This window comes from Bidens hawaiensis, unplaced genomic scaffold (assembly GCF_021521415.1).
Source record: "Bidens hawaiensis isolate Kalapana, Puna unplaced genomic scaffold, B.hawaiensis_p1.1 tig00024484_1, whole genome shotgun sequence".
NCBI lineage: Eukaryota > Viridiplantae > Streptophyta > Magnoliopsida > Asterales > Asteraceae > Bidens > Bidens hawaiensis.
This window is the reverse complement of record NW_027493872.1, coordinates 1-7,366: the sequence shown is the minus strand read 5'-3', so window position 1 is coordinate 7,366 and position 7,366 is coordinate 1.

The window sequence follows — 7,366 nt, the reverse complement described above, 5'->3', positions numbered from 1 at the left end:
TGGCAACCAAGTAACCATAAGACGGGTGCGGGTACAGTGTTAAGGCAAAACCCTTCACATACTTAGCACCTGCAGGGAATTGAAGCCAAGAATACCTTGGCAACCAAGTAACCATAAGACGGGTGCGGGTACAGTGTAAAGGCAAAACCCTTCACATACCTAGCACCCGCAGGGAATTGAAGCCAAGAATACCTCGGCAACCAAGTAACTATAAGACGGGTGCGGGTACAGTGTTAAGGCAAAACCCTTCACATACCTAGCACCCGCAGGGAATTGACGCCAGGAATACCTTGGAAGTAAAGTAACCGTAAGACGAGCGCGGGTACAGTGTTAAGGCAAAACCCTTCACATACCTAGAGCTCCGCAGGGAATTGAAACCAAGAAGGATCTTCTGGGCAATGCTTGCGGAAACGGAAATAACATCCCCGCATAGCGGGAACGTCAAGAACTACATTGTTTGAAGCTCCAGGATGGAATTGGTGGTTTAAACATAATTGATCACTAAGTTCAAAACTACCAAAACCTCATGGAGAATCCACACAAGTGGGACTCAACGCTCCTGACTTGCGAGGAGGTTACAGACCTACCCGCATCATACCCAAAGATCAAGCAGGAAAGTCGGGAATTTCTGCAAGTGACAAGGACTTCCGCGGGAAGAATCCCCATGGAAAACCTTAAAACTAAACCATTTTCAAAACCCTTTGCTTAAGTCCAAAAGTTCAACTCACTTTATTAAACATTCATGAGAAGAACATTAGACTGGGGGGACTTGAAGAGGTAGGTCCCAGCAGAGCCCAGTTGGACCCGCAAGACTCACCTTGAAGAAGGACGTCTGCGCAGAAACCAACTGGATCCGCAGGAACAACCATGCTCAGAGACGTGACGTCCTTACGTGCAGTACGCAAGCTGTTCCCGCAGGAAATGCCTCCCAATGGTGAAGTAATCTGCCTGTTCCCGCAGCTGTGGATACAAGCCATCAGGGAAGGCCACCCGCGCAGCAAGGCTACACGCACAAGGCACTTAGCTCTCAAGTCACTCAGTGTCACCTGAAGGAATGAGCAAAGCCGGGAACAATCCCGCACAAAGGCGGGAGGGGGAATACTCCCGCCTAAAAGCCAGTCCGTACGATACGGGAAGATCTTCTGTACTGTACCTGACGAGGTATGGGCAAAAGATCTGACTAAAGATACGACAGCTTATTGACAACAGTATGGCGAGCAGCATGCTCCTGTACTGTATGTCACTATTAGCCGCTGCCTACTCACCAACTCCTGTCATACCACGTGCATAGCCGGCAGTTGGTGGAAAAGTAATAGTACACAGCAGGCCTGGTCACTGTCAGCCGCTGCCTACCCACCAACTACCAGCAGGGCACGTGCGTAGGCCACAGTTGGTGGAACAGGAATACTATTCAGCCAGCCACACCTCCTTGGAAACCTACCTTCGGCTATAAATACCCCAAATGGTATGATCATCTCATCTTATCATATTACCATCATATTATACATGATATCTGCTCTAGCAATCTCTTAATATACATTTATATTTAAAGAGCAATCTAGTCTGATTCTCACGCCGGAGGGTGGTCACAAGGAGGAACCCCCCCCCCCCCCCTTCTCAGTGACAAGCTCACGGTCTCTGTTTTGCAGGTTATCAGGAGAACCATCTTTACCGGGTCTAACCCCTCGTGGGAAACATCTATCTAACCCCCAGGTTACCCGTAATCTGCTCGGGGTCCGGTTAGTGTTTCTTCAGAAACGTATGCGGCAGTGATGGTTGTCTCCGGCTACAACCGTTTGCGGTGGCGATGGTATTCTGGCAATTTGTAGGGGCAATGGTGATGGCGTAAACGGCAGGAGAAGATACGATTGATTGGATTTTGATGAATGGATATCCTTTGTGTTATCACGTATACTTAAATATACTTAAATGAGTTGAGCCCGAAAATTTTGAGATAATATCTATTAATTATTGATAATAATATCTAATAATTTGTTGATCATGTTTCACCGGAAAGTCGGTTTTAGAGTAACGGCTGATTATGGATTTTCAATTCAAGTTTCCATAATTGACAAAACTAGCCTTTCACTTAGCTTACAAATCAACATTAATAAGACGTTTAGTATAAACACCATTCATATTTTTAACTTAATTATTATTATTATTATTATTATTATTATTATTATAAAAATTTCAGTTATTCAACATTAACGTTTATTATTTTATCACGTTCGGTTAGTACGTTATTATCTGATCAGTTTTACTATCAACTCGTTAATATTAAACATATAAATTTAATATTAAATATTTTAGCGTTTAAGATTTTCGTATATTACATCGAGTGATTTTCGTATATTACATCGAGTAATATTAAATCTGTTGATTATCACACTCCAACCTAAGGCGGAAATGCCGGGGCATCAGCTTATTGCTCACAGCTCTCAAGGTACTATCATGCAATAATTTAAATGTGACAATATCTATTTAATTAAATTAAATATTCAAATAAATTCAAATACAAAGTACAACTCATTAAACAAACAATCAATACAAATCTAAGTCTTGATTATAATTCCTCTAACTTAAATTATTCACTAAGTCTTCACCAAATCTTGCAACTAATTCAAACAATAACCTGCATATGCGTATAATATCGAAAGGTTTGTCAACAACACATGTTGAGTAAGTAAAACACCAATTTAAGACACTACAATAATAATATATAATAAATAAAAAAAAAATATCCAAACTTTTCCTGTAAGATAAACAGTTAAGTCATAGCACACAAACAATTCAACCAAACAATAAAGATAGGGCTAAACCATTGCCATACAAATGGACATTGGTTACCAAGCTAGGGCATAACTGTTGCCATAAAAATGGACATTGGTTACCAAAGATAGTTGTATGATCATACTATAAATCTTGGAAATGCATTCAAATTAAGCAAGTAAGCAAATAGCAAGTTAGGCATAAACTGATATACGCACAAGGATTAAACAGTTGTGGTTTTGAATAATAGATAATAGATAAATATTGTAAATACGCATATGTCCTCAAAAGATTTAAAATAAGTAAAAAAGGGGGAGTGATTACTCACCTCATTAGATGAACGAAAATACAATTAAGAATGATGTGAGAAAGATAAACTCTTCGGGATTCACCGACAAGGATTCCTATTTAAATATAATATAATATACATTAATTATAAAAGATATACTTGATTTAACGAATTAAGATTTCGATGTGATTTGAGTTATGTTGGGGATTATAATATTATTGGTTGAACGATTGATTTCCATAAATCATTATTATTGCGAAGATTAATATTATTGATTATCCTTTATAAGAAACACTACTTTGATTTTATTATTTATAAAATCACCTTTAATTACTCTAAATAAAATATATATGAAGAAGCGTGGATCGACTCACTGGTAGACGATCTACTTTCCTCGGGTGTGATTATGCAATTTCACCAATGGTTTCTCTTGGATTTGATGGATCTGGGTTCTTCCACCTACAAAACGAACAACACCGTCAACTTACCCCTCAGAAAGGGACAGAGGGTCCTCTTTGGGGTAACCCTCCGGTGTGAGAATAAGTATTTGTGGGAGAAGATAATAATATGTGAGTAAGGAAATCTGAAGAGTATTGCTTAATAGCTGAATACTCTGTAGTTTCCTGTGATTGAGAGTGTTACTGGCTGTAACTGTCTGTGAGTGAATGTAATTGAATATGATTGAATGTGAATGAATGTGAATGATTGAATGTCTCTCCTTGTGGAGTTGATGCTGTATTTATAGTGCTAGGGTTTCCACTGATTGAGCTCAGCCTTGTTGGCCTTCTCCAATTGCTCTGCGCCACGTGTCCTCTGGGACACCTGGTGCTTTCTCATTGGTTGTAATCACGTGGTAGCACATGTGTCATGCTGAGTTGTCCACCTTTCATTCGGCAGCTGTCAACATCAGCATATTCTTATTCCTTAAAAAGATACCTTCTGGAAGGTTGTCTGACGTGCACAATCAAAGTTGCCCTAATCCTGATTTGGATAAGGATGAGATTGATTATGTGCATGTGTGATATGCGCCAATCCTGAGGATGCGCGAGGTCTTCTCTTTATTCTCACGCGCAGATGTTTCCTGCTCAGATGTGATATGCACGAGCATGTGATATGCGCCGCGCGCTGATGCGCCACGCGCATATGTGATATGCGTGAGCATATGTGATGCGCGAGCATCTGTGGTGCCTGGGCATATGATGCCCGAGCATGTGTGGTGCCTGGGCATATGATGCCTGAGCATATGTGGTACCTGGGCATATGATGCCTGGGCATATGCGATATGCGCCATGCGCATAGGTTTTGGTTTTGTGCCTTCGTAATATCTTGATTTCAAGCCTGTTGTCTATATCTTGTGGGTTGACCCGCCTTGCTCCGTGTTGAGGCGGGTACATACCTCTTCAAGCCCCCCAGTCTAACGTGTGTCTTGTCTCGCGCGAGCGAGGTAAGATAGATGTTAGACTAAATAGTTTGCTCTTTTAATAGGTGTTTTGTCTTTTTCTTCTTATTATTCATCGTTGCGCGAAATTCTATCCTTTTGGTTGCAAACGAATCATCCCTGGACGTGGTTGGTTGTTGCTGACGTGGTTCAGTGATGGAGACGTGTCAGGCCTTTCGTGTGCTCGAGGTGCTACAGTTGCCTTTCGTGTCCCCTCACATGCTGTCAGGGACACGTGTCGCGCTCGCGTTGGTCCGTTCCTGCGAGTGGTGGCGCGTGAACTCTGGTAGCAGCCGTATAGTTTCCTTTCATGTCCCCTCACACAGTGTCAGGGACACGTGTCGCGCTCGTAGTGGCTTAAACCTGCGAGTGGGGGCGCGTGAAGTCCGTTCAGCACCAAAATTTCTCTCTCCTGGGCCTATAAAAGCCAGCCCTTAGAGTTTTTTTTTTATCCTTCATCTTCTTGTTTATTCTTCTGAGCTTTTCTTTCTTTGTCTTCTGATTATCTTTGTTCTACTTCCCAAATATCTGTTGTTCAGAAGCATCGTTTGTTGTTTGTCACCGTTGTATGTCTGATAGCTCAGACAACACAATCTCCCCCATACATTGCCGTAGAAAATCGTTAGTAATGTCTACATTGAAGAAGACCGGCAAGGGGAAGAAGGCTGCTGAGGGCTCATCGGAGGAGGTAGGGAGGACCAAGGCGGTGAAGAGGTGGAATGAAATCCCCTGCAAATTGAGGCAGGCTGATCTTGACAGCCTTATCGCCTCTCAGGGTTTTCCCACCCTGTTTGGCTGCATGTTGCCTGGGGCCGGGCAAACGGCGGCGGAGCCGCCTACCGGCTATATATCCCTATATAGCCATTTTTTCACCCACTGCAACCTTCGTCTCCCGATGACAAGGTTTGTGGGTGCACTGCTTCAGTTTTATGGGATTCATATATCCCAAGTCCATCCGTTTGGACTTGTGCGCATGACTCACTTTGAGTTCATGTGCAAATCCCAGCGCGAGAAGCCCACCCCTCGGCGCTTTCAGTTTTTTTACAAGCCCAAGATCCAAGACAGTTGGTTCTCTTTTATTCCTCGCAGTCAGAAGGTGAAGTGCTCCACTGTTTCATTCAAGAGCCTTCATGACTGGTCTGAGAGGTTCTTTTACATAAGGGCTGGTGTGATCCCCATCCGCATGACCATGCGCGCGATTTCTTCTGCGCCTGCGGATGTGGGTGTCCTCAAGAACCCAACTGGCGCCTGGGTTAATAAGCTGACCGCTGAACCATCCCCCGCCAAGAACATTTGTGAGGAGGCGCTGGTGGGGGTTGGTATGAGCAAGAGGTGGGCGGACAGCGTGCTTGAGCCCGTTATCCAAGTCGACGGGTTATGTAAGTTAATCTCATTGCTTTACTTCTGCGCGAATATAATTCTTTTTGCTGAACTCATTTGACTTGTTTTGTGCAGTCACCAAGGAGTATATCCATGTTGCCTATGATGAGCACATGGAGGGTGGCTCCGTCGCGCTTGGCGCTGGGGAGGTTGGTTTCCCTAATCGCTTTGATGACATGTTCATCCCTGTTGATCTGGGATTTGTCTTCGACAGCGATGCGCCTGGTAAGCCTTTGTACTTATGCATTTTCCTTTATAATACCAAAATTTGCTAACACCTCTGTTGCATGTATTGTAGATGCGCTGGAGAACTACGAGCTGGAGCTCGCGGAAGAGGAGGAGGAGGAGGAGGCGCCCCAACTAAAGCGTAAAGCTAAGGGGAAAACTGGCGCAGGGGCCAGTAAGAAACAGAAGAAAGATGTTGCCCCTGTTGTTCAGGATCCTCCTACTCGGGCGGGAGGATTTGGGAAAACCCAGGAGTTTACCACCAAGGTTTCCTTGTCTTCCCTGCCTCAAAAAGTGGGCAGACCTCCTGTCCATCTGAGGCATTGTGCCACTACCTCCTCCCTTCGCGCGGCAGAAACGCCCGCGACAGGTAAACTTTGCTTATCCTTTATGATTCTATGAGCGCGATCCTTATAGGATTACTAATGAATCTTGTCTTACTCAAATGTTTGTAGAGCCGGCGACAGCGCAACAAGATGTCGAGGCTGCGCCGGAGGTCGCTTCGAAGTCCCCCGTTTTACCCTCAAAGAAGGGTAGAATGGACTTCATGGCGATGTTTGCTGCGCGAAAGGAGTTGCGCCAAGGTACGTATTGCGCTCTTATTTTCTGACTCTTTTAGATCAAGTCCTGAACCATTTCTTGTTGTTGATTTTTTCATAGAAGCCGTAGCTGGTGCACAAGCTTCTGGCGGCGCTCCTGGCGCCGTTGCCAGCGCCGTTGGCTCTGCTCCTGCTCCTGCAAGCGATGAATCTCCCCTCATCGGCATTACTAAGGAGCAGGAGGCCGTTTTGCGCGCCGACTTGGCGGCGTCGAGACCTCCCTCACCTCCTCCTGCGCACAGCCCTCCCCGCGAGACCGATTTTGATTCTAGGTCGCAGGAGAAGAGGCCTATTTCAGAGGAGTGTGAGGAGTTTGAAGTTGAAGACTTCGCGGGCGCCCGCGCCAGCCCTGCAGCGCCACGAGGTTTCGCGGCGGAGCCTTCTCGTAGGGCTGGCGATGACTTTTCTGCTTCATCCCCGCAGGTATAGGTTATTTTTTGTTCCGCTGCGCGGACTTCCATCTTAGTGTTTTGATAACTTAGATAAATACTTTGCTTTTGCAGGAATCCGATCACATTTACCGCCCGAGATGGAACATAACTGAAGACAGCACCTTTCAGTCCATGGGTGTGTGTGCGGAATTCTGGGCTCATGCAGTGCCTCCATCTGAAAGGAGGTTCCAGGAGGACCGCGCTCGCGACGACCTGCTCAATGATCATATGT